This window comes from Sorex fumeus, unplaced genomic scaffold, assembly GCF_029834395.1.
Source record: "Sorex fumeus unplaced genomic scaffold, SorFum_2.1 ptg000018l, whole genome shotgun sequence".
Taxonomy (NCBI): Eukaryota; Metazoa; Chordata; class Mammalia; order Eulipotyphla; family Soricidae; genus Sorex; species Sorex fumeus.
Genome location: NW_026606075.1, coordinates 9,177,340 through 9,185,766, shown reverse-complemented (window position 1 = coordinate 9,185,766; position 8,427 = coordinate 9,177,340). Strand labels below are relative to the sequence as shown.

The 8,427-nt window shown below is 36.5% G+C and overlaps 1 non-coding gene across 1 annotated transcript; it reads left to right on the top strand.

Annotated features, from left to right (window-relative positions):
- Window positions 1-365: 365 nt before the first annotated feature.
- On the top strand, window positions 366-472 carry LOC130021916 (U6 spliceosomal RNA). The gene has a single exon (XR_008792246.1). It is a non-coding gene; the product is annotated as a U6 spliceosomal RNA (small nuclear RNA).
- The last annotated feature ends 7,955 nt before the right edge of the window (window positions 473-8,427 follow it).

The following is an 8,427-nucleotide window of genomic DNA, read 5'->3' as shown; positions in this document are numbered from 1 at the left end:
TATTAATCATCACTTTTTTTAAAGTAAAAGTTTTCATTAACTTTTAATTTCGCTGCTTGATATCCTTTATATTATCCAAATATCTACCAAAATTTCTTAACAAAGGAAAAATATAAAGCATAGAACTTTATCTTCTCTCAGTGAAGCTTTCTCTCTTTTTAAAATTTTTTTGTTTGGGTGGGCCACACCTGGCTGTCCTCAGGGTGTATGCCTGGCTCTCTGGTCAGCTATCTCTCTTGCTGGGGCTTGGGGGACTATATGGGGTGCCAGGATCAAACTTGATCTACTTTATGCAAGGCAAGTACTCTACCCACTGTACTTGCTTTGATCTCTCTGTGATGTTTTAGAATAAAAACTGAATTATCGTGCTCACTTCGGCAGCACATATACTGGTGTTGGAACGATACAGAGAAGATTAGCATGGCCCTGGCGCAAGGATGACACACAAATTTGTGAAGCATTCCATATTTTTAAACTTTTATTTTACCTCCTCCTCTACTTCCTTTCCTCCCCATAAAGAAATAAATAGATAAAGAAATAAAACAAATACTTTGACTCTTTTCAAATATATAATAAACTAAATTTAATGTTTCAAAAAAAACTGAATTATCTTAAAGGGCAAAATAGCTGTACCTTTCCTGTAGCATGAGTCTTATTTCTAAAAATAACTTTATTTTTTTTTAAAAATTCAATTTATCAAATATTTTGCTTAGACACAGTACTATGAGCATTACGTAACTGTCAAAATGTGAATTTTTCAGTTTGCATAAATGTCAGTACATGTGGAATACAGGATGAAGAAGGTAGCCTTCTGGAATGGGTATCATCTCATGAATCTTAACTCACGAACATGATTGTATTCTCATAGCTATCACAGTTACACATTCCAATAAACACAAATTTCATCTTATTATCCATGTCTCTTACTCCCTATCAGCACATATCTAATTACTACTTTCCCAGGGTCCTTTTTACAGATGAAATATTACTTTAAAAACAAATTTTCTAATTTGAGTTCAGTTAAGAAATAACTGTTTGGGAATCGTGCTTCTTACTAGGAGTGACCTCTTATTTCCTGTTTGGAAATCTCCCTCTCTTGTGTGTGAACTGCATGCCACTCCCTACAACATTTCTAAAGGAATAAAAGAATCCACCTGCTGTTTGTCTGGACCATTCCTACTTCATAATGTTTTTCTATGAACTAAGCTGACAATTCTTTCTTTGCTTATAAGGTATTGAGAAAGACTCATGTGATACAAGAACAATTGTCACCATGATGTTGTAATCACAGTTCTGACTATTGGAAAGTTAACTGTGAATTTAATTTCCTAATGCCCATTCTTCCTTAATTTTCTTGGATCATGGGCTGACACCTGATCTATCAACTTCCTGTTTTATATGTGAATCACCATTCTCCCTTGATATTCTTTCAATAAGATCATTTTCACTTGTATTAACCAAAGTGGATTTTTATTGGTTTTAAGGAAGAACATGTATTAATATATAATGCAGATAACACTGAAAAAGTAATTATAATAAAGGCTAGAATGTGATATTAGGAACAGGGATATAATACCAACACATGTGAAAAAAGGGGAGAAACATTTCCCTTAGTTCATCAAGAAAGAATAACAGAAATAGTGACACTGAAACCCAAGCACAAAAATTTGTAAGTCTACAACTGTACCTCATGTTTCACATTAGTGTTTCACTAATAAAAATTTTTTTTTAAAAAAGGACAGTTAGAACAGGTATAGAAATTTGGATGACAATCGTGGAGGCAAGGAGAAAGAGAAAATATATGTATGTATATATATATATATATATTCATGAAAGAATAAATAGATGAACTTAGATGGCAGTAGGTGGTACTACTCTGGGATTATCACTGTGATAATTATTTGTTTTTTATCTTTGACTGTTGGGAACAATGAGCATTAAGGCTGGGACTATTATGGTCAGGTTCTTGCTTGTGGGTCAGCAGTCTTACAGTAGAACAAATAATATTGAAGGCATTCATAGAAATACATGACTATTGCCTCAGTTATACTGTAAAGCCTAGTTACTGCTGCAGGTACTTTTTATATTACCAATGCATCATTTACAGATAGTAAAAGGAAAATAAATAGTAGGTTTTAAAACACATATTTAGATCTGCAATGAACAGGGATTTGATGAGTTCAAGGGTAGCACTGCAGGGAAATTGTGAGATTTTCTAGCTTCAATTGGTTCTCACTTTAACACTTGGAACAAGTGTAAATGAATTTGTGAAAAAAAGTATATACAAACTATTTGTGAACGAAAACTTAATTTTACAATTGTAATTGCTTTATATAATTCTCTAAAAAGTCCTTACTTGTACTTCTGTTTCTCTGTGACAGAACTTCATCGGTATTTATGACTTTTTTTCTCCCCTGTAAGGCACAGGTAAAGCAAAGACGATTTCTGTAGGTCATCTTATGGACAAAGTTTTATCTTATTTCTATGTACTTCTGTGCTATTAATTTACACAAAATATGAGTGACTTCCGATTAGATTACTAAAACAGAATCTTCCCTTTGCAGAATATGTGTGGCAAATAGCCCCATGCAGCTTAGTGAATCAGCTTTTATCTCTGACATAGTGAGGAGAAACATGTGTTTAAGCTTACTCATCAAATATAAAATATAGACTACACACATAGACTACATGTGCATATTCCCAAGGGATGCTGATCAAGAATAACTGCTTCATTTCACCTTAACTTAGAACAATTGTCAATACTGATGATTTTTTCATGACTGAAAATAAGCAATGATGGCCATCTGGATATAATATAATTTATTTAATCAATCTTTTACAGTCTACATTTCAGCTGATTCCATTTTAATTACCTAGATTATCTGATTATTTATTTTGGATAAATTCCAAGTAGTAGAGTCATTAGTATATAGACATTTTCAAGATTTTGACCTATTGTATACTTGTAGTTTCTTTTTTTTTCTTAAAAAAAGAAATATGTACCATTTTTAATTATTTGAACAGCACTGTAAAGTTATTGCTACATTTTTATAACCCAAATTCTATAATCCGTGGTGAAGAAAGAAAAAGAATTGGTTATTCTATAATTACAAGAATGTCTAGTATGAATGGAAATTGTGAAAATGCTAAAACATGTAAAGTGTCAGATTTCTATAGTCCTCTTCCATGATTCAAGATAAAATCTCTAGGGGTGCGGGTGGAGCAATATTACAGCAGATAGGACACTTGTCTTACACATAGACAACCCAGGTTTGATACCCCTAACTGCCAGGAGTGATCCCTAGGCCTACAGCCAGGAATATGCACCACTGGATTACCCCTAGCCCTAAAAGAGAAAACCTCCACTCAGCATATTCAATATCTATGTAATCTATTTTATATCTGTGCGTGTATTCATCAATCTGCCATCTATCCTTTGTTCTTTCTATCTACTTATGCAAAAGAAAAGTCAGATTTGGAACAATTTAGTCCACATATCTGTGTGATTTTCTTCTTCCACTAAGGTTCCTTCTCCTCTTTCAGAACATCCCAAACATTCCTTTAATCTTGAGTAAAAAAACCATCTATGGTGTCCTACCTTTCACTAAGTTATGGTTATAGTTTGTTCCACTACTCAATCTTGGCATGAATTATTATATCATAATAATAACTGGCAAAAATATAGGTTCTAAAGAATAGATGTAGAAAGACTGCAGAACTTTCTAGGGGAAGACACACCCAGCAGTGCTCAGAGCTAACTCCTGGCTGTGCTTGGAGGATAGGGAATTAAACCCAGGTTGGCCATGTGCAAAGCAAGTCCTATCTGCTCTAGTCCTATCTGCTCTACTATCTCTTAGGCCCTAGAAAGGCATTTGTAACTTACTGTTGGGCTACAGCAATAGCACAGCGGGTAGGGTGTTTGCCTTGCATGCGGCCGACCTGAGTTCGATTCCCAGCATACCATATGGTCCCACGAACACCTACAGGAGTGATTCCTGAGTTAATGAACCAGGAGTAATTCCTGTGCATCGCCGGGTGTGACGAAAGAAAGAAAGAAAGAAAGAAAGAAAGAAAGAAAGAAAGAAAGAAAGAAAGAAAGAAAGAAAGAAAGAAAGACTTCCGGCTGAGTAATTGACACCTTCTCTTGACCATGCTATTTTTATCACTAGAGAGAGAAATCAGCAATATTCACCACCTGAATCACCTGTCGCCCAGTTGTTTATCGATTTGCTTGAGCAGGCACCAGTAGCATCTCCATTTGTCCCTGTCACGTGATGGTGTAGTCCAATGGTGTATTGGGGGCTCTTTCAGGGTCAGAGGAATGAGACCTGTTTTTGTTACTGTTTTTGGCATATTGAATACGCCACAGGTAGCTTGTCAGGCTCTGCCATGCAGGCAGGACACTCAATAGCTTGCCAGGCTCTCTGAGAGGGACGGAGGCTTTTGGGGGTGAAAAAACCTCCAGGAAATACTGCATTGTTCTCTTCGGGAGCTTTGTTTTATAGTCTTTGGATCTTGGCCATTGATGAGATTACATGGCACCAGAGGCAGTTTGTGGGTGTGGCTGCCAAGCTCCTAGAAAACGGGGGATCTGGGTGGAGGAGGCCCGATCCCAATCTGAGCAGAGTTGGAGATCTCAGCCCTGGGTCCAGCATACCTGGGTTCCTCTGCTGGTTCCTTCATGCGTGAGGCTCGTCAGAGCGTGGAAAGTGACCTTGAGCATGGCTGTGGTTGGGTTCTGCAGGTTTTCGGCTGACAGGGCTCTTCTAGGGGCCGGGAGGGAGAATCAACCTGCCCCCTCTTAGGGTCTCCCGGTGAAGACAGCCTGGTGCGGGGGCAGGAGATTCTGCCAGCAGTATTCATACAAATAAATAATTTTAAAATAGGCGCTTGATTTTAAGGCATAGAAAAAGTACGTCTATTGGTAATTGTGATCTATACCACTTGCTTTAGCTTTAGGACTCTAAATTTTTCCTTGACTTCTCACCAGGAGTTTTAAAATTATGAATGACCCTAGGTCTTTAATTTTCAAAATAATTGAAATTCCTTAATAATATGGAATTAATTCCTTAATTCCTTCTTAGATAAAATGCTTAATTAAATTTTCAAAATCCATTTTAAAAACTCTCTGGTTAGAAATAGTTACTATTCTAAACATGTATTCCTACTTTTTTTATTACCACTAGGTACATAGAAAATTCACAAATAAAACTTTGGTTTTAAATACTGTCATTAAAAAATGACTTCTAAGTAACTACTGAGTAGCATTTTTTTGCTATTTGAGCCCACCAACAGAAAATGGTCTTTAAAATACACATTATATTTTGTTAATTGTCAAAATTTTCCCCATTTCTTTTTAAATAACCTCTGTTTCATATCACTGTCTTATAAAACATCCACTGAAATATTTTAATTTAAAAATGCACTATCAGACTAATCCTTCATTTTCAAATCATTCTACCTGACTTTAAAGCTTAATAGTTAATAACCTATAAATGCAATTTTGTTAGGAAGATATTAAAAGTCATTGTTCTCTCTGGATTTTTTTCTTTAAGGAATATCATTAAATGTAGCAAAAATTTGGAGTGAAAGATAGGTCAAGAGACAAATCATTTACCTTACTTGAGGTTCTGATGGTTGGGACCCTGGTTTAAATCTCCAGCACCATGTATAGTGACCTGGGTATCACCAGAGGTTACTCCTGAGCACAGAACCGAGAATAACCCCCCAAAACCCCCGAGTGTAGCCTATCCCTGCTCCTAACTACCACCACCACCACCAACAACAACAACAACACCACAATGACCACCACCACCACCACCACAAAAAGGTAGTAGAAATGTAATTGCTATAAATAAAGGCTATATGGAAATATTCATTTTCAGGTGTTAGATATAATGATTTCTGCTTTTGCATCTGATGTAAAGACTCAAAAGTGGAAAAAAATTACCAGAATCCTTCAATTCTATCCACTTATTTATGCAGATACAAATCATATGCAATTATGGAAGATTCTTATATGTTGTTTTTGTTGTAATGTACAAATAAATTTCCTGAAAACTGAATTGAATTCTCTGTAACATAACTACCCTCTGTCAAAAACTTTTAATATAAAGACTGAGAGATACTTGGTTTCAAGTAGCAGATTTAAAACCTCGCATATGCAAGGCCTTGAGAGGGAGCTTTAGCACTATTCATATTTTTGTTGGCCCCCCAACACTGCTAAGAAAGAGTACTGCTTATCATACCCAAGAATAGCTGAGATCAGCACCAGGAGGATTACTCCATAGCTTAGTGGCCAGTCGGGCATTCTAGAGGAAAGGGCAGCTCAGATAGAAAAGGGAGCACCAAATAAAGGGTGTTTGGAAGATCCTCCCAGGAGGGGAGATGCATGTCGAAAGTGGACTATGGACTGAACATGTTTGCCACTCAATGCCTCTTTTGCAGACCACAACACCCAAAAGGAGAGAGAGAACACAGGGGATTGCCCTGCCACAGAGGCAGGGGGGGATGGGGGGATGGGGGTGGGGGGGATATTATCCATGGTGGTGGAAAATGGGCACTGGTGGAGGGATGGGTATCTGATCATTGTATAATCAAACCCAAGCACAAAAAATTGTAAATCTACAACTGTACCTCATGGTGTTTCACTAATTAAAAAAAAAAAAGAGTACTGCTTATCAGGGCTGAGGACTAAGCAATCAGTAGGAAAGCATCTCAGTATCTCTGAGCATCTTGCTCTGTCTCCCCCTCAGGCACTCTGGATGCAGCTTCTAAAAAATAATAAAAAATGTATATCATGGTCCATATACGATGAAAATGCATGAAATGCAAAGTTCTTTTTTTATGTAAACTCATTTAAGTGTTTTTTTTTTACTTGATAGCAAAGAGAAGAAAAAAAGGTGTAGCCATAAAATTGACTCCCTTTTGGTTTATTTCACTTATACTCTTTCCATCTGTCTTCATTTTTTTAAAAGCAATAAAATATAGTCATATATCAGTTGAGTTTCATCCTAATGACGAATGGTATGAGCTAGATTACTGTCTGTATGCTTATCTCCTAGATATGCCTGGTGTGAGAAGGCTGGTCACAAGGAAACCCTTCACTAACTATAATGGTAGGATCTAGAAACTTGGAGATCTGGATAGTTGTTTCTCTTCAAGCCCAGTGGAAACGAAATCTTTGTCTTTCCACTGTAGGTGGTCAAGAGACTAGAGTCTGCCAGTAACTAAGAAGAGACCAGACTTATTTTAATTACAAATTATTCCATCACCTCAGGTTGGTTATCTCTCTGTACCTGGAGTTCATACAACAGACAGCTTAATATATATTATTTAAATAATTAAAAAAAAACCTTCCTATTTTAGCACTTTGCACCTTTTCTGGAAAACCTGCATGTTTGTAGGGATTTATAACTGAAAGTGCCTGCAGTCAAGTTTCAATTCCAGCAAATGCGGGGGAGATGCAACTTTAAAACAAACTGATCAGACATTGGAACAACAAAGACAGGAGGATTAAGGCAGTCTGTGAAGATGAAAGTATAAAGAGATCTTGTGGAAAAATAGCTGAGAGGAGCCTTTTAAAAATCAAACAGAAAAACTCTCATCAGTTGGCTCTTACTCCTTAAAAAAATTAAGCAGCATGTGCAGGTTTTATTTATCAAGTCAGAGCACCCATTCTTTAAATAAATTTTTTAAAAAGGAAATGAAAATCAGGTTCACAACCCTTCAGCAGTTTTCCTCAAATTATTTAAAACTGTTATCACTGGAAAAGCACTTAATAATTTAAGAGCATTTTCCTTCAAAAAATACATGGAACTGAAAGGAAACCCACGTACCCATGTGGAAATACTTAGTTGCTTCTCCTATGTTGAACTTGTCTGCGCATTCACAGAACTTATGACATATTTTCTTGTTATGTATACACATTTTTTGTTTAATAATGCCAAGAAGTAGAAGTGATAACTTGGGGATTGGGGATTATACTGACAGTCACCTGTCATTCATTGTCCTTTCTTCTGACAACCTTAGGTATTCAAGCATGGATTTATGGGTTCCCTCACTCTTTCACTTTATTTTTAAAGGGATTGGGGGGAAGGGAAAAATATCAGAGGATTCAGTCCTGAATAGACTTTTGTTTTGCTCTTTCTTTTACCCCTTGACTGTGTCAAATGCAGTGTGTCTCTCATGCAGTTTCTCTTTTTAGAGAGCCTCGGCTGGGCCAGCTAGTTAGTATTCAGAGACAAGGCAAAGAGGATAAAATTCTTCTCTCCGCTTGCTGAGACTGCAAAAAAGCAATTAGACTAAAAGCAGTACATTGGAGAAAGAAGGCCATAGCAGACATCACTGTTGACTAGGACCTGCCAATATAACTTTAAATTGTAAAAAGTTCCTAGCATGGAGAAATAGTCACTTAGAGGCACATAA